Source organism: Helianthus annuus, chromosome 3 (assembly GCF_002127325.2).
Source record: "Helianthus annuus cultivar XRQ/B chromosome 3, HanXRQr2.0-SUNRISE, whole genome shotgun sequence".
Taxonomy (NCBI): domain Eukaryota; kingdom Viridiplantae; phylum Streptophyta; class Magnoliopsida; order Asterales; family Asteraceae; genus Helianthus; species Helianthus annuus.
Window position 1 is genome coordinate 91,067,410 of NC_035435.2, and position 23,230 is coordinate 91,090,639.

A 23,230-nucleotide genomic window follows, 5' to 3' on the forward strand; every position below is an offset into this window, starting at 1 on the left:
TATGTCTTGTCTCTATTATGATATGTTTGATATGATTATATGCATCTGGTTATGTCAGTATTGTTATCTGTTCAGTATAAGTTTTGGGATTCAAGTTATGTTAGTATTTGTTTCAGTACTAGCATTTAGATTTGTTATGTCAGCACCGTTTGATGTTTCTCTTCGTATGCCTGCCGTTATGTTTATATCTGATTCTGTTTTGTATTAGTTATCGTTTGGTTTTGTTTCGACTCAGTATCTGTATCGGTTTAGTCTCAGTTCTGATTTCATTTCTTTCTCTTCTGTTCGTCTTTACATATACTGTTGATTTCTCCGTTACTGGGCAACTTTTTGGCTCAGCCGTAGTTTCTTTCTTATGTTTGTCTAATTTGTTTGACAGGTAATTTGGGAAACATAGGGAATAAGTGAAGAGTGTCGTGAAGATAAAGATTTATTTTTATTTCGGTAATGTAATGAAAATATAATTAGGATCTTTTGTTTTCAACGTTATGGATTGGTTTAAGTTTTGATATCTTTATGAGTGACACGTTAGCCTGTCCAGGTTGGGGTGTTACACTTTTAGTTTTACAAGTTCAAATTTATTTCAACTTATAACTTAAATTATTAGTATTTAGAACCCGTGTGTTGCGATGAAAAACTATTAAACCAAACATAAAGTAAAAGTAAAAACACTGAACCTCAAAATTAATACCAATACGTAACAGATTATCATAAAAAAAATACTAAGTTGAAAATCATCTTCCTACTTATAACAAAGTAGGTTATTTGACCGCGCGTTGCGGCGGTATATTATTTTGAGCATTGGATTGGTATCGGTTCGGTTCGTTATATTATAATACTGATACGATACATGCACTCCATATAAAAAGCAACACGAATTTTACTGATACGTACTTAAGTTTTTAGAAAACAATTACGAACGTAAGTTATCAAAGAAATGTCAAAATAATTGATAAAGAAAAGATGATTTAAAAAAAAAAGAAAAAAAAAGAATGTTTAAAAACAAAAATTAAATGAGAAAGGAAATATGGTTTTATAAAAGGAAAAAATAACGTATGTTTAAAGTAAATATAATTGTCACACCCTCAATGTTGATAATACCCCAATACAAGACGGCTTCTGATTATTTTGCCCTTTCTCCAATGCTCCTATCAAAGCATTGGTCATGACTAGGTCATTAGTTCAACACCCGTCCTCCCAGGTACGGGGTGAGGTTGCCAAACCTAAGTAGCGCTACTAACTAATACCATGTTACCTTCCAGGTAACCAAACAACACGGAGGGACTTTAAAGGTGATAGGAAGAGTATATTATCCAACATTCCCGTTTTTACCCAAAAGACTTATCCCTCCCAGGAATACCCACTGACTGTCCCAACCACCGGGACGCATGCTCAAGAGATGAACTCACCTTTGGTTTGCTCGGTAAGATTAAGTACTTGTTTAACAGATGATCAAACACGTCCTAAAAAGGTTACCGATAACAGTCAGTTCTACTTGCATATAACCCACCACTTTCACATACAAATAGTTCACACATCTATCGATCACGTACAACATATTTACTTTACATATAACACACACATGTAATTGATATCATGGTAATCAATCCGTTCACATTAAGTCATCGAGTAATCATGTATCACGTAGTGGTTCGATTTTGCAATACCTAACCCACCTTATAGGTTACATGTTCAATGCTTATCAAATGAGTATGTAACAACATATCCGACCCAAGTTAATTACGTAAATTTATATACATACATCTCGGCCCCACAGTTGTATATAATCCGACCCAATGAGTGTGCTATCCAATACCCGTTTGTTATCTAGTGTTGTTACCCATGCCTAGTTGGTCAACCAAACCCTATTGTGGTTACCAATAACAAGTCAGTTCGTACACACAAAAACACATGTTCTTCGTACACATTACACATGTTGCAATCAAACAAAACACATATTATTACACAAGTTCATATCACACCATAGCACATATCAAATGGTTCGATTCCCGTTCAAATAAACATGCAAGTCATATCCCAAAATCAAGCAACATAGTCATCTGTATCAATATGTAACAAGTAATCGAGTCACATGCCACATCACAAGTTCATGTTTCACACAACACCTAGTAATCAGTTATTTATTTTATTTAAAAAGAATATATTATTAGTTCTGGTTCATACGGTTCACCAGTTACGTTGGTCCAGACTGCGTGACACACCCCTCATGTGCGACTCATGGGTTGTGCGGCCAGCCTATGAGTGAACGATCCATTAGTGGCCGGCCCACCCCAAGTGGGCAACCCCATCCAGAATGTGCGGCCCAGAGTGTGACCCTCAGCCGTGGTGGTTGTCGGTTTCACATGTTTGATTATATGACAATAGTTACAATTCTTCCCAATCATATTACAAATCATCCCACAATCGATTCCTATCTATTTAAATCAGTGTCCAAACTCCTTTGAATGCAATTCACAACCACCACAACATTATTTAATATTCATTATTCCCTAGTATAACAATGATAATATTATTATAATACCCATATGTTTGATTGGACCAATTCTATGCACATGGCCGCCACCCATATTCATGGTCATCACTTTGCCAGCCACTTATCAACAATTGTATTGGACCCCTCCTAAAAGCTATTGATATGTCACAATCAGTTTGTTTAACAAAAGGTGTGACACTCGAGGTTTTTCCGAACGAACACCTTGTAATATTTTGTGCATATATGATTATTATTAAATAAAAACGTGACTTTAGTACATGATATGTGTTGTGTATGTGTATTATATATAAATATATAAGAGCCGAGACTACGACCCGAGACCATGACTCGCAACCACTCGGTTGCGAGTGGGCCACTCGGTCTCGAGTGGGCCTTTGAGCCGAAACCATTTGGGCCGAAATCCCTAGCCCAACTCGTGACCCCTTGGTATATAATCCCCAACTTTCCCCATTTCTCTCATTTGTTACCAAACAATCCACACATAGACTCTTCTATTCTCTCCCACTAGAAAACCCCAACAACACCACTTTCCTTCTCCTTGATCTCGGTTCAAGCTTGGAGCATATCGGACAAGACACTCGGTCAAGACCATCACTCGGACACTTCATCTTCTCTCATTTTCTTCCTTTCTTTCGGCTCATCCTCCTTCTTCACAACCGGTTAGTGTTGTTACTATGTGCATGAGATTTATGTATGTTGTATGAACTAGAAATGCTTGGTTAGAATGGTTATGCATGATTCTTAGGTTGATTTGTAAAGTTTGACAATATTTGGTAACATGTTTAGAAAATGGTAGTCTAAGAGAGTTCATGGCCAACCAAACTATACTTCTTTGTTTCTTGCAAAATGTTGATGTTGAACTTAAGATTTCGGCTATGTAATGCATGTTTCTTTGTTCTTGCCATGATAATCTTGTTATAAACATATGATTTTTGTTCATAAAATATGGTTATATGTGACATGAAAACCCTAGAAAACTATGAATGTAAGATGAACTTGTTTGAATGGGGTTTGAAGATTTTAAAAAGGGTAATGTTTGATCTATTGTTGTATATGGGCAGATTAGGAAAAGTGTTAGTGAAATATTATTGGTTGTTTCCTAATCTGGGTCTGAATACATGGTACAATTTCGGACTGTTGCTTCTGCATCATCACGTGTACGTGAAAGGGACAGCTTACGACTCGCAACCGCGTCGTTGCGACTCGCAACCAAGGCAAGACAGCTCGAGACCACATAGTTGCGACTCGCAATCATAGCATGACAACTCGAAACCTCATGATTGCGACTCGAGACTACGACGGTTGCGACTCGCAACCACAGCATGATGACTCGAGACCGCACGGTTGCGACTCGCAACCATAACGTGACAAGCCGAGATCTCCTGGTTACGACTCGAGACCATCTGGTTGCGAGTGGGCTGCTCACTTTGGTTATTGGGCCATTATGTGTATCATGGGCTATCTGATAAATGGACTATGTGTCACTGTGTTCTGTTTGAATGTGTGAATGTTAGGGCCGGCCCAATAACCCCATGACTGTTTGTATTGTTTTGCATGTTACGTGCCAGTATGTGTTTTACGTGAATACTTGTATCTGACCTATACCGGTAACCATGTTAGGACGTGGTGACCAGCGTGTTTGACCAAGTAACCTAAACCTACCGAGCAACCCAAGGTGAGTTCACAACTTAAAAGCATGCGTCCCGGTGGTTTGGGACACGAGACTAACAACCCTATCCCCTGGTAAAAGGGGATACCATTTACATACTTTCCCTGGTTATTGGGAACAAAACTTACTTTTCCTTCCCTGGTATTGGGAAACCTTTTGGACAATCCTATCCCCTGGTAAAAGGGGATACCATTTACATACCTTCCCTAGTTATTGGGAACAAAACTTACTTTTCCTTCCCGGGTATTGGGAAACCTTTTGGTTAATTACTGTTTATACGGATTGCAACCAACGGCACTAAACGAAACTCTATCACTCAAGTCCCTACTACAAATACCGATTAGTCGCCGGGTTAGGCGAACGGGTTATTAGTTGATAGCGCTATTTAGGTGTTTACCAGCCTCACACCGTGCCCTGGTTTGGGACGGTCGTGAACTAATGTACTCAGAAATCCGTCAATGATGATAGAACATTGACATCGGGGCATCCTGCGGATACGCAACGGTTACCTAGTGTTCGGTATTGGAAAAACAGTTTAGTCGCTAACTTTTGGGGTAGCTCCCCATGGCATGTATAAACGGGTAAATTAACCGGCGAAACAAGTTTTTGGTAATTAAAACTGGACAACTAGTGAACTCACTCAGCATTATTGTTGACTCCTTACTGCATGCTTTGCAGGTAACCAATGATTCAGGAGCTGCTACTTGGGGAAGTGTAGTGTTCGTCAAACCCGTGTGTTGGGATAACTGTTTTGATCAATGAACTGTCTTTAAAACTATTTTGGTTTATGCTTCCGCTGTTTTGTTAAACTAATTACCGAATCTAAACTCCAATGTTGTTAATTACTTCGGATTTTAAATATTTCTACTATTAATTAAATGCTCAGTATAATTGGTGGCTGGATCCTGGTCAGTCACGCCCTCGAAGCGGGTGTTATCCGCAGGTGGATTTTGGGGGTGTGACAGATTGGTATCAGAGCCATTGGTTATAGTGAACTTGGTTTTAAAAAGGGGAAAATCTTTTTGGAGAAAACCAGACTATAACCCGTGACTCGTGACGACACTACACTCCAAGTACAAGGCTCAACACTTTTGACCTCATAGCTCGGACCAGTGTTTACTTGTTTGCTTACTTTATGTTTCCTGTTTCGCTATACGTACTAGTATGCTTAACTAGTGAACGCCCACATACGATATTGCATGTGATTGCACGTTAGCACACCAATATGAATTCATGAACACTTTCTCGTATCATGTGATTGATAGGGTGGTAATTCCCTAAACCTCCGTGACTTACACTACTTAATACTCTTTGAAATCTACTCGAGTGTGGGGAACCATTTGACATGAGTTAAGAGGAGCTGAGATGAACATGCAAATCACAATATTATTGTGGGTGCACACATAATAATATAGTGGGGTGGATGTGAGTCCCAGTGAGGCTTAACAAGTGAAAAAGGGGTTCCATTTCGTTATTTGTATGATGAGAAACACAACAGTCCATAGGAGCCGTAGCAGTGATTGTCTCCTACTCGAACACGATCTTTTCACTTCTCACTGCACCCCTTTCGAACCTCGATGCTATCGAGTATTACCTGAACACCCATATGAACGCCTAGCGAACTGTGTAGAACATTAGGTGCCTGTACGAGCATCCCCGGGATGGGTGTTGAAACGACAATGATTGGTCTATATCCTTCTCACCTTTCTTCGCTTGCTGGAACGTAACGTGTTGACGTCTTAAATCCCGAAGTGCGATCACTCCTGCAACACTATCTCAACATACCGTGTATTAATCAGTCAAGAGGATAGACGTAGTACCCTACTGGCTTCAGCATTTGAACGACCCTAGTCACCGACAACGAGCATCAGCGAATTGACTCCAATCGAACCCTTAACCCTAGTCAGCGGCTCATAGGAGCCAGCTCTTACGAATCAGTCGGGCCATAAGCGATGACAATCGACAATGGTGCGGAAATGCGTAACAGCCAGCTCAATAAGTACACCTTGGGACGCGGCACGGAAACGCGACAAGATGGACTTGTCAGTGAAGGATCGTAGCGCACCATTTCAAGCAACGACATCAGAAACAACAGTCGCGACAACATCAAGGTCAACAACCAGGGGAATGATAATAGGGAATCCTCGCAACCGTAACAACAACATTGGAAATGATGCTCGTGGAAGGGCATTTAGGATTGGCGCAGGCGACGCCAGGCATAGTAGCAACATGGTAGCTTGTATGGGTAGTTGTTTGCTTCATCTCTATTCTGCTTGACCCTGATACTTCTTAAAACCGAACCAGATGTGGAATCGACTGATGGCAAGTCATATAGAATCTCAAAAGTTCGTTAGGGTGTAAACACGACCTTGTGGGACGAGTGTCCGATGTCGACCTTCCTTCTACCACCCTCGATGGTTACAACGCAGTAGTTAGTGTGAATTGGTTACCCAGGAATCACGCGAATATACCCAGTGAGGAGAAAACTTTGTGTGGAGAATCGGCATTTGTTCTAAAGCATCAGAGTAGTTCAATAGTTAGCGCCATTTCAGCTGTGAAGGCCAGAAGCGTCTACAGAGGGATTACTCCGTTGTGTTAGCAACCGCTACGGATGTTAAGGCTAAGGAAAAGTGGATCGAGGATCCACCAGTTGTTCGTTGTTTCTCTCGGCGTGCTATCCGAGGAACATTCAGTTTTTCTTCCGAAAATTTGTTAGGCGGAATCTCAGTCTGATCTCACGTCTGAGGCAGCCCTGATTACTTGTACTTTTACCATTTTGCGCCGGGAAGGTCGCAAGATCTATCAAAGCAACTATAGGAACCGTTGGACAGGAGTTTTGTAGGGTCTAGTTCTTCGCTTTGGGGGAGCCCCACTTATCCTAGGGAAGATGGGCCTTTTTCGTGTGTATACTGACTATTAAGAGCTCATCAAGGTGACAGCCCAAAACCGTTTGTCTCGATCCTGTATTGACAACCTGTTGACCAGTTACATGGGTCATGCTCCTATGTGAAGATTGAGTAGCGAACGAACTAACATCAGATGGAAGTCCAAAGGGAGGATGTTCCTAAAACGGCATAGTGAACGCAATAAGGCCATTTCCAGGAGACACCGGATGAATTATTCCATGACCTTTTGGGGTGAACAACCCACCAGCTGCTTTATGGATCACGCTGCAACTGTGTTTATCTAGTACGTTTTGAATCGCTTCTAGGAGAAAGGGGCACCTTGAACAACCCTTGTATTCCATTGTAGAGCTTCTAGGGGAGGAGCGTCTACGTGCGAAGTCTACCTAAGTATGACTTCAGGATTCGGGAAGTACACATTTTCTTTTTATCAAACAACGAAGTGGGAATACACATGGATCTCGCTAAGATCCATTTGGTTAGGAACTGATCAACATCAAAGATCCCTTCGAGGATACAGGAGTTTCTTGGTCCCACTAGATACTATCGCAGCTTAATCACAAGATTTTCGAAGGTCGCACAACTTAAGTCTCGTTGGCACATCAGGGTGTTGTGTTCGTGAAAGACCAAAACAGGAGGACGTCTTTTCAGCTTTCGAATCCCAACTTTGTAATGCACTGAACATCGTCTTCACCCTAGGGTACGGGTGATCTAGCGGTATACCATGATGCTTCGAATCAGGATCCCAGTTACACACGGATGCAACGCGAGAAGGTTATTGCTTACGCCTCTCGACAACTTAGGACGCACGAAAGGAACTACACAACGCTTGATTTGGCACTGGGAGCAGTGATCTTCGCACTTAAGTTATGACGGCATTACCTATACGGAACCAAGTGCGCCATCTACACCGACCACAGAAGTTTAGAACACATATTCAAGCAGAAGGAACTAAATATGCGACAGCGACGATGGGTCGGACTGCTGAATGATTACGAGTGCCAGGTATCACCCGGGCAAGGCCAATGTAGTGGCAGACGCCCTCAGTCGGAAGGACACTACGCCCAAGCGCGTAAGAGCTTTACAACTCACGATCCATTCTAGTCTACCTTCGCAAATACGAGCTGCTCAGATAGAAGCACTGAAACCAGAGAACGTTAGAGCTGAAGCCCTACGCGGGTGATCTATGGCGACTTACGAGAACTTGCGAGAACTTGCGATGGATGAAGCGCACAAATCTCGCTACTCAGTACACCCTGGTTCGGATAAGATATACCACGATATTAAGACTACGTATTGGTGGCCTAGCATGAAGGCCCACATAGCAACTTACGTCAGCAAGTGTTTGACTTGTGCGCGAGTCAAGACGGAATATCAGAAACCCTCAGGCCTACTCCAACAACCAGAGATACCACAATGGAAATGGGAGCAAATTTCCATGGATTTCATTACTGGCCTACCTAGATCACAGCGCGGAAACGATACTATCTGGGTGATCGTGAATCGACTCACGAAATCCGCACACTTCTTGGCGATCAAAGACAACAGATAAATTCTCCACTCTGGCGAAGATATACCTCAAGGAAGTTGTTTCGAGGCACGGGGTGCCCACCTCTATCATCTCTGATCGAGATGCACGTTTTACTTCGGAACTGTGGCAAGCAATGCACAAGTCTTTTGGCTCACGTTTAGATATGAGCACAGCGTATCACCCACAGACGGACGGGCAGTCCGAACGCTCTATGCAAACATTAAAAGACATGCTTCGCTCTAGTGTAAACGACTTTGGCAACAGCTGGGAAAGGCATCTGCCACTCGTGGAATTCTCGTATAATAACAGCTACCACACCAGCATTAAAGCTGCTCCGTTTGAGGCATTGTACGGACGTAAATGCCGGTCACCTCTTTGTTGGGCAGAGGTGGGGGATAGTCAAATCACTGGTCCAGAACATGTGGTAGACACTACTGAGCGGATTGCTCAAATACGACAACGCATGGCGGCCGCTCGTGACCGTCAGAAGGCCTACGCCGATAAGGGCAGGAAACCACTTGAGCTCCAGGTTGGGGAGCGGGTATCACTCAAAGTTTCACCCTGGAAGGGTGTGGTTCGTTTTGGTAAACGAGGCAAACTCAACCCACGGTACGTTGGACCTTTCGAAATCCTTGAGAAAATAGGCAAGGTGGCCTACAGACTGAACTTACCAGCAGAACTCGGTGCAGTTCGCAACGTTTTCCATGTGTCGAATCTGAAGAAGTGTCTGTCAGATAGACGCACGTAGTTCCTCTGAAGGAACTCACTATCGACGAACAGTTGAAATTCGTCGAAGAACCTGTCGAAATCACGGACCGGGATGTTAAGGTCCTCAAGAGCACTAGAATACCTTTTGTTCGAGTTCGTTGGAACTCACGTCGCGGCCCAGAGTTTACCTGGGAGCGGGAGGACCAGATGAAGTCCAAGTATCCCCAGTTATTCCCAAACGAAAACCCCAGCACTGAAGCTACAACCGAATTTCGGGACGAAATTCCAAACTAACGGGGGGATGATGTGACACCCCGTTAAAACACGCTAGCTTGGCAGTGGCTGCTTCAACTTTCGGGACGAAAGTTCTTAAAACTTGGGGATAATGTGACACTCGAGGTTTTTCCGAACGAACACCTTGTAATATTTTGTGCATATATGATTATTATTAAATAAAAACGTGACTTTAGTACATGATATGTGTTGTGTATGTGTATTATATATAAATATATAAGAGCCGAGACTACGACCCGAGACCATGACTCGCAACCACTCGGTTGCGAGTGGGCCACTCGGTCTCGAGTGGGCCTTTGAGCCGAAACCATTTGGGCCGAAATCCCTAGCCCAACTCGTGACCCCTTGGTATATAATCCCCAACTTTCCCCATTTCTCTCATTTGTTACCAAACAATCCACACATAGACTCTTCTATTCTCTCCCACTAGAAAACCCCAACAACACCACTTTCCTTCTCCTTGATCTCGGTTCAAGCTTGGAGCATATCGGACAAGACACTCGGTCAAGACCATCACTCGGACACTTCATCTTCTCTCATTTTCTTCCTTTCTTTCGGCTCATCCTCCTTCTTCACAACCGGTTAGTGTTGTTACTATGTGCATGAGATTTATGTATGTTGTATGAACTAGAAATGCTTGGTTAGAATGGTTATGCATGATTCTTAGGTTGATTTGTAAAGTTTGACAATATTTGGTAACATGTTTAGAAAATGGTAGTCTAAGAGAGTTCATGGCCAACCAAACTATACTTCTTTGTTTCTTGCAAAATGTTGATGTTGAACTTAAGATTTCGGCTATGTAATGCATGTTTCTTTGTTCTTGCCATGATAATCTTGTTATAAACATATGATTTTTGTTCATAAAATATGGTTATATGTGACATGAAAACCCTAGAAAACTATGAATGTAAGATGAACTTGTTTGAATGGGGTTTGAAGATTTTAAAAAGGGTAATGTTTGATCTATTGTTGTATATGGGCAGATTAGGAAAAGTGTTAGTGAAATATTATTGGTTGTTTCCTAATCTGGGTCTGAATACATGGTACAATTTCGGACTGTTGCTTCTGCATCATCACGTGTACGTGAAAGGGACAGCTTACGACTCGCAACCGCGTCGTTGCGACTCGCAACCAAGGCAAGACAGCTCGAGACCACATAGTTGCGACTCGCAATCATAGCATGACAACTCGAAACCTCATGATTGCGACTCGAGACTACGACGGTTGCGACTCGCAACCACAGCATGATGACTCGAGACCGCACGGTTGCGACTCGCAACCATAACGTGACAAGCCGAGATCTCCTGGTTACGACTCGAGACCATCTGGTTGCGAGTGGGCTGCTCACTTTGGTTATTGGGCCATTATGTGTATCATGGGCTATCTGATAAATGGACTATGTGTCACTGTGTTCTGTTTGAATGTGTGAATGTTAGGGCCGGCCCAATAACCCCATGACTGTTTGTATTGTTTTGCATGTTACGTGCCAGTATGTGTTTTACGTGAATACTTGTATCTGACCTATACCGGTAACCATGTTAGGACGTGGTGACCAGCGTGTTTGACCAAGTAACCTAAACCTACCGAGCAACCCAAGGTGAGTTCACAACTTAAAAGCATGCGTCCCGGTGGTTTGGGACACGAGACTAACAACCCTATCCCCTGGTAAAAGGGGATACCATTTACATACTTTCCCTGGTTATTGGGAACAAAACTTACTTTTCCTTCCCTGGTATTGGGAAACCTTTTGGACAATCCTATCCCCTGGTAAAAGGGGATACCATTTACATACCTTCCCTAGTTATTGGGAACAAAACTTACTTTTCCTTCCCGGGTATTGGGAAACCTTTTGGTTAATTACTGTTTATACGGATTGCAACCAACGGCACTAAACGAAACTCTATCACTCAAGTCCCTACTACAAATACCGATTAGTCGCCGGGTTAGGCGAACGGGTTATTAGTTGATAGCGCTATTTAGGTGTTTACCAGCCTCACACCGTGCCCTGGTTTGGGACGGTCGTGAACTAATGTACTCAGAAATCCGTCAATGATGATAGAACATTGACATCGGGGCATCCTGCGGATACGCAACGGTTACCTAGTGTTCGGTATTGGAAAAACAGTTTAGTCGCTAACTTTTGGGGTAGCTCCCCATGGCATGTATAAACGGGTAAATTAACCGGCGAAACAAGTTTTTGGTAATTAAAACTGGACAACTAGTGAACTCACTCAGCATTATTGTTGACTCCTTACTGCATGCTTTGCAGGTAACCAATGATTCAGGAGCTGCTACTTGGGGAAGTGTAGTGTTCGTCAAACCCGTGTGTTGGGATAACTGTTTTGATCAATGAACTGTCTTTAAAACTATTTTGGTTTATGCTTCCGCTGTTTTGTTAAACTAATTACCGAATCTAAACTCCAATGTTGTTAATTACTTCGGATTTTAAATATTTCTACTATTAATTAAATGCTCAGTATAATTGGTGGCTGGATCCTGGTCAGTCACGCCCTCGAAGCGGGTGTTATCCGCAGGTGGATTTTGGGGGTGTGACAAAAGGCATACATCAAAATCAACCTAACCTAGTGCATTAACTACTCATTTATTATGACTGCCATGTTTAACATTATAAGATCCATCATCGTTTAGTCAAACAACCTGAATTCAGCCCCCTCCACTAACCCGACTTTCAAAGTTGTTCCACCTAATACCCCACAGTTTATATAACAATCACATGCCTTATAATTCAAGGGTTACTATGACGTCGCATTTATTCACGTACATTAATCATCATTTATGTATGTAGTTTACTCATGCAAGAACACGACACAACAACCATACAAGAACCCTAAATAACGAACTATAAAACTAACCGGAATAAAAGGTGTGCCGCTGACAGATCTCGAAGATGAGGAAGGGGGGCTGTCGTCGTGCGTGATCTTGAGAGGTGAGGGTAGGGTTTGTATTTAAGTTATGCCAAACTAAAACTAATATGATACGTATACGAATAGGATACATGTTTGGGGCGGTTCATAATACAACCGAAATAATGGCCAATTAATGGACTCAAGCCCAATCACATAAACAGGTTCTAGTTTGTTATGATATAATTTGTGAAGTATAAATAGGTTTTATTATGTTATACATGTGTACGATAACAAAGTAGCTGGCCCATTCTCATATTCTTACTTGGGCTTTACTAAGCCCCTAAACAAGTGCGACACAATCCAACATATATGTGAGCTCGGGTTGGGCTCGAGTGATCTCGTGGCCCACATGTGCCTAATAATTTCGTGGCCCCGTTTAGTTAGTTCCCTAAATCTAAATCTACCCAACCACACAATTACACGTATTACTAAGCTTCACACATAAAACGTATTATATAAAACGCATTAGTGAACTACACATACAAACCGTATAGCGGTTCCTTGTAGCTAACTAGTCAAGCACACGTAAACATATTCCATCATGTTTTACATTTAGCAAGTATATACGCGAAAGAGAAATAAGAATAAAACAGGATCGTGTGACCAAGAGACAATGACCTTGAATGTTTGGGTTGTCACATCATCCCCAACTTAAAAGAAATTTCGTCCCGAAATTTGACAAGCAATCAGCAATGGCACGATACAAGATGTTAACTCAGGATGACTGTGGATCTCCGCGGGTACCACATCATCCCCAACTTGAAAGGGAATTTCGTCTCGAAATTCGTCGACGATATCAGAAGTTGGTCCCACCATTAGAACAATCGGGTCTTCAAATTCAGAGGTAACAGAAGGAAATCGTTCCGAGACTTTGTTTCCCAAAAAATTCACAGCTCCCAACTGTGCTAAGGAGGTTGTAGTTACGCAGTCTTTGAAAATCCCATGATGAATCTGTGATAGTATCTAACGAACCCAAGGGATTGCTGTATCCCAGAAGGAAATCAGGATTTGCATAAGGTTAATTCTGAGATCCCACCTAACGATATGGAAGTAAACCAGGTAACTCTTTAGAAGACACGTCAAAAAATTTCACGAATAACATGAAGATACTCGATCTTCCTTTCTTAAAGTGGCGAGTCGATGACGAGAGCTAGAATAGCAGGGTAGCCCTTCAGTAGACACTTCTGGGCTTTCATGACTAAGACGATGTCAACAATGGCACCATTACGATGATCTTGAACTGATAAGGATTTCCCCACTGGGGAGAGGGAACGCACGATTCTTTCTTTACAGAGAATTTTCGCTCAACGACTACGTCAAAACTTACAAGAATATAGGGAAGTAGGTGAATGTCGAACACTTGACCCACGAGATCAAGTTTACAATCAAAAGAACATGAGAAGCTTCTATCGATTTACTGTCAGTTAATTCTACGACATGCTTATTTACACGAGTGTTGATCAAGTCGGTTAATTCGGCCTGGGTCATAGCAATGTGACCACGTCCACCACCTCGGCCTCCTCCACGTCCACTCATGGTTCTATATAAGAGAAGGGAACAATCTTAAGGGTCGAAATGAGGTAAAAGTCGAGTATCACATTGAAATCTACAAACTACCAAGTTTACACACAATAGGGCAGAACCCTTCCCACGCTCGTTAAGCCTCACTGGGACTTGCATGCACCTCGCGTTATTATTATGTGTGCACCCATAATAATAAGGCAATTTGCATGCTCATCTCAGTGCCTCTTAACTTGCGCTAAAAGTTTCCCCCGCATTCAAATAGCAAGCGAAAGGTTTTATAGGATCAACAATCACAATAGTCGAAGGAAAGTGTCACACTAGCAGTTCACATAACAGGGGTTGGTAATGTAAGGGCTCATGCTGTTGTGCCAAGTGTGCATTCACGTGTAATGTTATACATAAGTGTACACTAGATATACTATGCAATAGTAAATGAGGAACGAACCTTGCAGTCTGGAGCTGAGTGTCATGGTCGGTTTCGGTACTGTTCGGTTATAGTCTGGTTTTATGAAAACGTTTTAAAACCAAGTTCACTATAACCAATGGCTCTGATACCAAACTGTCACACCCTCAACAATACCACCTAGGGAGTGTCCCTGATAGGCGTGTGACGTACCAATAACGAGCCACCAATTACATTGAACCCATACGAGTTATAATTAAAATTCCCATTATTAATAAAAACATCTTCAATGAGTTTAAATGAAAACCAATAAGTTCAGCGGAAGCAAATAGTAAACGAGGTTAAACTGTTTCAAAACCAAAGTATAATATCAAGAAATCAGTCACATAAATCCTTCCTGTCGACCCATGACCACTCCCGCTACTTCAGACAGCAAGTTCTCCAAATCCAAGATACCTAACGACCTGCGAGCATGCAACAAGTGTATCAGACAACGCTGGTGAGTTCATGGTTTTACGAAAACGTTGATTACCAAGTGTTTAGTTAATCCATTGAAGTTAATTCCGAAAGCAATGTTGAAAACAATGTTGATAATACCCCAATACAAGACGGCTTCTGATTATTTTGCCCTTTCTCCAATGCTCCTATCAAAGCATTGGTCATGACTAGGTCATTAGTTCAACACCCGTCCTCCCAGGTACGCGGTGAGGTTGCCAAACCTAAGTAGCGCTACTAACTAATACCATGTTACCTTCCAGGTAACCAAACAACACGGAGGGACTTTAAAGGTGATAGGAAGAGTATATTATCCAACATTCCCGTTTTTACCCAAAAGACTTATCCCTCCCAGGAATACCCACTGACTGTCCCAACCACCGGGACGCATGCTCAAGAGATGAACTCACCTTTGGTTTGCTCGGTAAGATTAAGTACTTGTTTAACAGATGATCAAACACGTCCTAAAAAGGTTACCGATAACAGTCAGTTCTACTTGCATATAACCCACCACTTTCACATACAAATAGTTCACACATCTATCGATCACGTACAACATATTTACTTTACATATAACACACACATGTAATTGATATCATGGTAATCAATCCGTTCACATTAAGTCATCGAGTAATCATGTATCACGTAGTGGTTCGATTTTGCAATACCTAACCCACCTTATAGGTTACATGTTCAATGCTTATCAAATGAGTATGTAACAACATATCCGACCCAAGTTAATTACGTAAATTTATATACATACATCTCGGCCCCACAGTTGTATATAATCCGACCCAATGAGTGTGCTATCCAATACCCGTTTGTTATCTAGTGTTGTTACCCATGCCTAGTTGGTCAACCAAACCCTATTGTGGTTACCAATAACAAGTCAGTTTCGTACACACAAAAACACATGTTCTTCGTACACATTACACATGTTGCAATCAAACAAAACACATATTATTACACAAGTTCATATCACACCATAGCACATATCAAATGGTTCGATTCCCGTTCAAATAAACATGCAAGTCATATCCCAAAATCAAGCAACATAGTCATCTGTATCAATATGTAACAAGTAATCGAGTCACATGCCACATCACAAGTTCATGTTTCACACAACACCTAGTAATCAGTTATTTATTTTATTTCAAAAGAATATATTATTAGTTCTGGTTCATACGGTTCACCAGTTACGTTGGTCCAGACTGCGTGACACACCCCTCATGTGCGACTCATGGGTTGTGCGGCCAGCCTATGAGTGAACGATCCATCAGTGGCCGGCCCACCCCAAGTGGGCAACCCCATCCAGAATGTGCGGCCCAGAGTGTGACCCTCAGCCGTGGTGGTTGTCGGTTTCACATGTTTGATTATATGACAATAGTTACAATTCTTCCCAATCATATTACAAATCATCCCACAATCGATTCCTATCTATTTAAATCAGTGTCCAAACTCCTTTGAATGCAATTCACAACCACCACAACATTATTTAATATTCATTATTCCCTAGTATAACAATGACAATATTATTATAATACCCATATGTTTGATTGGACCAATTCTATGCACATGGCCGCCACCCATATTCATGGTCATCACTTTGCCAGCCACTTATCAACAATTGTATTGGACCCCTCCTAAAAGCTATTGATATGTCACAATCAGTTTGTTTAACAAAAGGCATACATCAAAATCAACCTAACCTAGTGCATTAACTACTCATTTATTATGACTGCCATGTTTAACATTATAAGATCCATCATCGTTTAGTCAAACAACCTGAATTCAGCCCCCTCCACTAACCCGACTTTCAAAGTTGTTCCACCTAATACCCCACAGTTTATATAACAATCACATGCCTTATAATTCAAGGGTTACTATGACGTCGCATTTATTCACGTACATTAATCATCATTTATGTATGTAGTTTACTCATGCAAGAACACGACACAACAACCATACAAGAACCCTAAATAACGAACTATAAAACTAACCGGAATAAAAGGTGTGCCGCTGACAGATCTCGAAGATGAGGAAGGGGGGCTGTCGTCGTGCGTGATCTTGAGAGGTGAGGGTAGGGTTTGTATTTAAGTTATGCCAAACTAAAACTAATATGATACGTATACGAATAGGATACATGTTTGGGGCGGTTCATAATACAACCGAAATAATGGCCAATTAATGGACTCAAGCCCAATCACATAAACAGGTTCTAGTTTGTTATGATATAATTTGTGAAGTATAAATAGGTTTTATTATGTTATACATGTGTACGATAACAAAGTAGCTGGCCCATTCTCATATTCTTACTTGGGCTTTACTAAGCCCCTAAACAAGTGCGACACAATCCAACATATATGTGAGCTCAGGTTGGGCTCGAGTGATCTCGTGGCCCACATGTGCCTAATAATTTCGCGGCCCCGTTTAGTTAGTTCCCTAAATCTAAATCTACCCAACCACACAATTACACGTATTACTAAGCTTCACACATAAAACGTATTATATAAAACGCATTAGTGAACTACACATACAAACCGTATAGCGGTTCCTTGTAGCTAACTAGTCAAGCACACGTAAACATATTCCATCATGTTTTACATTTAGCAAGTATATACGCGAAAGAGAAATAAGAATAAAACAGGATCGCGTGACCAAGAGACAATGACCTTGAATGTTTGGGTTGTCACAATAATAATAAAAGGAAACAATGAAAATATGTTAAAATAAATATAATAATAAACTATAGTATATTAAATTAATAAAATATTAAAAACTTAAATATTATTTTAAATGTATAATTACTATTTATGTTACTTCGTAAAATATATAAATATATATATATATATAGGGGGCCGCTAGAATGAGAACCACCTCGAGTTGTAAGAACCGCGAGAATTACTTGATCCAGGGCGAGGTGGACCAATTTTTTTTTTCAAAAACGTAGATGCATGTATTATATACACATTCGAAAAAAAAAATTTAAAAAAAAATGCCGTGCGTGTAGTTTTTTACACCACAAGTTTGTGGTTTACGAGTTCCGTAATTTACGGAACTCGTAAACCACAAACTTGTGGTGTAAAAAACTACACGCACGGCATTTTTTTTTAATTTTTTTTTACGAATATGTTTATAATACATGTATCTACGTTTTTGAAAAAAAAATTTGGTCCACCTCGTCCCGTACGGTGTGGTTCTCGCGGTTCTTACAACTCGAGATGGTTCTCATTCTAGCGGTCCCGTATATATATATATATATATATATATATATATATATATATATATATATATATATATATATATATATATATATATATATATATATATATATATATATATATATATAGGGGACCGATAAAATAAAAACCACGTTCAGTTGTAAGAACTATGAGAACTTTTTATCCGGGGCGAGTTGGACCAAAATTTCTTTTTCATAAACGTAGATGCGTGTATTATAAACACATTTGTAAAAAAAATTCAAAAAAAATATGTCGTGAGTGTAGTTTTGAGCACCACAAGTTTGTGTTTACGGCTACCGTATTGCTCAAAACTACACTCACGACATTTTTTTTTGAATTTCTTTTTTTACAAATGTGTTTATAATAAACGCATCTACATTTATGAAAAAAAAATTTGGTCCAACTCGCCCCGTACGGTGTAGTTCTCATGGTTCTTACAACTGGAGATGGTTTTCATTTTAGCGGTCCCCTATATATATATATATATATATATATATATATATGGAGAGGATTATGAGAAAACTAGATATAAATGAGAAAACTAGAAAACTAACTAAAATCCACTAAAAATGAGGGGGAGGGAGACTTTTAATGAAGGAGGAGGGACTTTTAATAAAGGAGGGTTAAAATTGGAAAAAAAAAATATATAACTTTTCAAACATTTCCCATTTCTCCATACGTAGTCATTTTAAAACAAAAATGGCACCATAAGATCACAAATTTTGTTATGGCGTTTTAACTGGGAGCTATATGGCTCAAAAAATGGTTTTTTTAAGCTGTTGTAAATTATAGCTCAAAAAATAGTTTTAAGCATGTAAGAAAATTTGTGATCTTATGGTGCCATTTTTGTTTTAAAATGACTACGTATGGAGAAATGGAAAATGTTTGAAAAGTTATATATTTTTTTTCCAATTTTAATATGGAGAGGATTATGAGAAAACTAGATATAAATGAGAAAACTAGAAAACTAACTAAAATCCACTAAAAATGAGGGGGAGGGAGACTTTTAATGAAGGAGGAGGGACTTTTAATAAAGGAGGGGTAAAATTGGAAAAAAAAAATATATAACTTTTCAAACATTTTCCATTTCTCCATACGTAGTCATTTTAAAACAAAAATGGCACCATAAGATCACAAATTTTCTTATCTTTCATTCAAGTATATTCGAGCATATTTTTTATGACATAAAAAAAGATTTATGGTGTCGTCTTGTTTTCAACACTATTATTATAGTAGTGCACATGTGCAATATAACATGTACTACAATTGCATTACATGCTTAAAATTAGCTTTTTGAGTCTAGTTTAGCTTTTAGGATTAGTTTTTTTGGACGTTTAGGATTAGGATTAGGTTTTTGGGTGTGGGGGGAGGGGGGTTTAGGTTTTTGCGGGGGTGGGGTGGGGGGTTTAGGTTTTTTTCGGGTTTATGTTTAGGGTTTAGTTTTAGGTTTTGGGGTGGGGGTGGAGGGGGGTTTAGGTTTTTTTTTTTTTGGGGGGGGGGGGGGGTAGGCTTTTGGTGGGAGTGTGAATTTAGGTTTTTGGGGGGTGGGGGGGGAGGTTTATATTTTTGTGGGGTGTCGGTGGGGGGTGGGTTAAGTGGTTTAGACTTTCCGTATTAGTGCACATGTGCAGCACAACAATTTTTTTTTTTTTTTGAAAATTTTTTTCCATACATAAAAAGTAGCGATTTTTCTTTAAAAAATTGTCAAAAAAAAAAAAATTGGTATTTTTTTGGTATTCTCATTTAAACTAGTTTTCTCATGATCCACCCCCTATATATATATATATATATATATATATATATATATATATATATATATATATATATATATATATATATATATATATATATATATATATATATATATATATATATATATATATATATATATATATATATATATATATATATATATATATATATATATATATATATATATATATATATATATATATATATATGGGGCTGCTAGAATGAAAACCACCCCGAGTTGTAAGAACCGCGAGAACTACACCCCACGGAGCGCCGTTCGCCATGATTTTTTTTACAAGTAGATGTGTGTATTATAAACACAGCCGTAAAAAATCATGGCGAACGGCGCTCCGTGGGGTGTAGTTTTTTACACCACAAGTTTGGTGTTTTTAATTTTTTTTCTTTTTTTTTTTCACCAAACTTGTGGTGTAAAAAACTACACCCCACGGAGCGCCGTTCGCCATGATTTTTTACGGCTGTGTTTATAATATACACATCTACTTGTAAAAAAAAATCATGGCGAACGGCGCTCCGTGGGGTGTAGTTCTCGCGGTTCTTACAACTCGAGGTGGTTTTCATTCTAGCGGCTCCCTATTTATATATATATATATATATATATATATATATATATATATATAGGGGTAGGTTAACATACAAAAGGGCTTATCATACTTCACGTACGCTACGCTTCCAACCGTCCGATCAGGGGAATAATCACGCTTTGGACATGTAATCACGCATGGGGGTTAGTTTTTTTGGGAAAATCACGCATGGAACCAAAAATAACGCACGTTATTTTGCTCAAAAATGTAATTACGCACGTTATATCCTTTGTCGCGTACGATAATGTAGGATAAGGCCTTTTGTACATTATACTTATTCTATATATATATATATATATGGTCAGGATTTAGAGAGAACGGTGAAACGTGTGAGAATGGTGAGAACAATTTTGGTGGTGACATGTAGCATTTATGTTAAATTACACTAAGGGGTAATGTTGTCAAAAAACTCACTCACATGAACTGGGTATTCAAATAAAACGCCATAAAAACACTCAATTCAGAAAAACGCCATGAAAATACCCAGTTAAAACGCCATAAAACACTCAAACAGCTATTGTTATGCACACACAAAAAAAATATTTTTTGAGCTATAATTTACAACAGCTTAAAAAAACCATTTTTTGAGCCATATAGCTCCCAGTTAAAACGCCATAACAAAAAAAAAAAAAAAAAAAACTATTTTTTTAAGTTATAATTTACAACAGCTCAAAAAAATCATTTTTTTTAGCCATATAGCTCAAAAACGCCATAAGATCCCAGCTAAAACACCACGCCAAAAAAAAAGCTATTTTTTGCGCTATAATTTACAACAGCTTAAAAAACCATTTTTTAGCAATATAGCTCAAAAAAAAACCATTTTTTTTGTTTCTAACCGCCTAAATTAATATTTTTTGAGCTCAGAAAAATCATAATTTGTACTGTAAAAACTCCATAAAACACCTAGTTCAGAAAAACGCTATTAAAAAACTCAGTTGAAAACACAATAAAACACTCAGTTCAAAAAAACGCCATGAAAATAACTAGTCTAAAACGCCATAAAACACCCAGTTCAGAAAAACGCCATAAAACCTAGTTAATTTTTTTTTTCGAAAAGTATATCAATAGTATACTCGTTGGAAAGATAAAAAAACGCTGAGTTTTATAGTGTAATTTTTTTCGAAAAATAATCACATATAAAAAGTTAGTGTCGTTTAAATATGATGGGGGAAAATGACATGTGATTAGCATGTGCACTTTTGGTTGGATCTTCCTATTTTACCCATCCTGGTAGTTTGATGTGTGTAAAATGCAACATATAAATTACATCAAATAAGGCATAAAAGTAACCCTTTTTTAGTACTAATGTTGGAAAAAGTGTGTTTTTGTCTTCCTTTTGAATTTACAGGGTCAAATGAGCTTAAACGGACAAAAGGAACAAATATACATCCAAAACCAACATAAATACAAAGAAAAGGAAGAAACGTGGCATGCCCGACTCCTCGACAGCATCTCCCAAAGCAAAAACAAGAAGAAAGCTGAGCATGGGGTTGTGCCCAGCTCAACACGGGGCGTGTCCAGCTCAACACCTGGCGTGTCCAGCTCAACACGGGGTCATGGTCAGCCTTGGCACAAAAGACAAACCTGTAGAAGCTTCTACTGCCCACCACGGGGCCGTGCCCAGCGGACACGGGGGCGTGGTCAACTTCCTGCAGGCGCATTTATTGTAATTGCGAATTACAATTAATGAAGATAGAGAGTGTCAGATGGACACGGGGCCGTGCCCAGCGGACACGGGGCCGTGCCCAGCGGACACGGGGCCGTGCCCAGCGGACACGGGGCCGTGCCCAGCGGACACGGGGCCGTGTCCGAGCTTCTGTTCAGCCTATAAACAGGTGTGTTTGGAGCTCTTGCAACTCATCCCTTGGCACACCACCTCTCTCACACTTCACCCACCGCCCACCACCATCACAACACCATCATCCACCACCATCATCCATTGTCTATCATAGAGTGTGTGAGTCGTCTCGGGATCCAAGATTGATCGTAAGAGTTCTTGACAATCAAAGGTCATGTTTGCCTAAGTCTCTTACATCACTTGGTGAAGACAGGTGTTTAGTGTAATACTTTTTATTTTTAATCTTTTGCACTTTTTAATTGGTTTTGTATTAATGACTTTAATTACTAGTTTCTTATGTTGAAGGTGATTCTTCCTTATCGTTTGTCCGTGGTGTCTTGGCATTATTTTACTGTCTATATAAAATAAAGATTTTCACCATTCATATCTCCACGGTCTATATGGAGGTATGTTGGCTACCTGGTCGGGGGTTAAGGGAACGGTTTGGTAAGAGTCTTGCCCTTGTTCAGCGTTTAGAGGTCCTCAAGGGACCTGGGTCAAATTTAGTAAGACCTCCTTCAATACCCAAAGGTATTGAATGGCGGGGGTCCAAACTCTTTGATCCCCTCATAAGTTAAACTACTATTAAAACTTTAACCCGGCTACTTAGGACTGTATCCCTGCTGACTCAGACTACTTAGCCGAGGGTAACGTCGTCTTCAAAAGAGGGGCCTACCACATTATGCATTAATAACTTAATTAATTATCTTTCAATAATCTGACCCTTTAGGATTGTATCCTTGCTGACTCAAACTACTGGGTTGAGGGTAACGTCGCCTTCAAAAGAGGGGCCTACTACAATAACTAAGATAATCTCTTAAACAAGTG